The sequence below is a fragment of the Antechinus flavipes genome, chromosome 1 (genome assembly GCF_016432865.1).
Source record: "Antechinus flavipes isolate AdamAnt ecotype Samford, QLD, Australia chromosome 1, AdamAnt_v2, whole genome shotgun sequence".
Taxonomy (NCBI): domain Eukaryota; kingdom Metazoa; phylum Chordata; class Mammalia; order Dasyuromorphia; family Dasyuridae; genus Antechinus; species Antechinus flavipes.
The window spans coordinates 591,661,393-591,662,840 of record NC_067398.1 but is presented as its reverse complement, the minus strand read 5'-3'; the positions used below and the strand labels follow the sequence as shown (position 1 = coordinate 591,662,840).

The window sequence follows — 1,448 nt, the reverse complement described above, 5'->3', positions numbered from 1 at the left end:
GATTTGAAGTTGTGAAGGATATTTCCATATGCTATGATGAGAGCATAGCTTTAGACATTTAGAGAAATACAGATGTGAGTAAGAAACAGTTAAATGGGCCTCATGAGGCATCTATTCCAAAAACTGAATGATATGAATCTCTACCATATTTTTGGTGGCATATGGAGTAGGGGAGTAAGGTACCTCTATAGGATTGCTTTGGAAGCTATTATATATAATGGTATAGTCAGATCATTCCATTCAATATTAGTCAATCTAATAATAGAAATTCCAATATTTAGATTAATAATAGATATCTAAATTTTGTTCTTGGAAACTTGGTACTCATTGTAATATGAAATAAAGATTCTCAGCAAAGATTTCTTAGGAAAGACTCATAAATAGAAAGCAAGTAATTTCCTGAATAGCTTTAAGTGAGTACTTGAATGTTTGCAGTCTTTTACAAGTATTAATTCATCTGATCTTCACATGAATTTTAGGAGATATATGCTTTTGTTGTCCTGATTTTATTGTGGTTGTTGTTGTTTGTTGTTGCTAGTGTTGTCAAATGTTAAATTTGTTACAATAGTAAACTCTGTAGTGTTTAACTCACTGGACATTGCACAGCATCACTATTGATATCATCAAGGACATCATGACAATGCCTGTCATTACTCTTGCAGCTCACTGACTGGGTTGTTCCAAACATCTCTTTAACTGTTCCAGAAATATCTCTTTCCAAGTCTCAGTGCCTCACCTGTTGAGCAATGTTGATAATCTCATCAAAACTGATGTTTCCACTGTGTTTAATAATTCTCTGCTTCTTTCTGTCCCAAGGAGGTTCCTTTAGGGCTTTGATGATGAAGGCCGAGGCAAAAGATACAACCTCAATCTGGGCCTGTTTGTTCTGAATGGTAAATTTCACTGTGACTTTTTAGCCCTTTCCAGTCACCAGATGCCTTAGCAATGTCATCACAAACCTTTTTAGAAGGTTTTAGAAGACAAACCCAAGGGACCAATTTTGAGGTCAGAGCTTCTGTGGCACCAACTCTATCATGAGTGTATTTTAAAATATGACTTTAATTTCATTTGGGTCATGGCAGCAACAAAGATGGAGACTCAGCCTGGATGCTGTAGGGTGGCTGCTGGTGTCACATGAACCTGATTTTGGGACAACCAAAAGAAATTGCATGTTTATCACCACAAGCTGGCATTCAAAATCTATTGTCCTGATTTTATAGTTGAAAGAACTGAAGCAAACAGGTTAAGTTATTTCCCATGGCTACACAGCTAGTAAATGAAGTCAAATTTGAACTCTAATCAGTACGTGGGATTAGGTGGTACAATAAATAGAGTAGTGACCTAGAATCAGAAATACTGAGATGAGACAAATATGGTCTGAAACACATACTAATCATGTGACCCTGGCAAGTTACTGCTATTTACCTCAATTTTCCCATCTGCAAAGT

The 1,448-nt window shown here is 36.2% G+C and overlaps 1 pseudogene; it reads right to left on the bottom strand.

Annotated features, from left to right (window-relative positions):
* Positions 1 to 583: 583 nt before the first annotated feature.
* On the bottom strand, positions 584 to 1,171 carry LOC127547582 (60S ribosomal protein L12-like; annotated as a pseudogene).
* Positions 1,172 to 1,448: the final 277 nt, after the last annotated feature.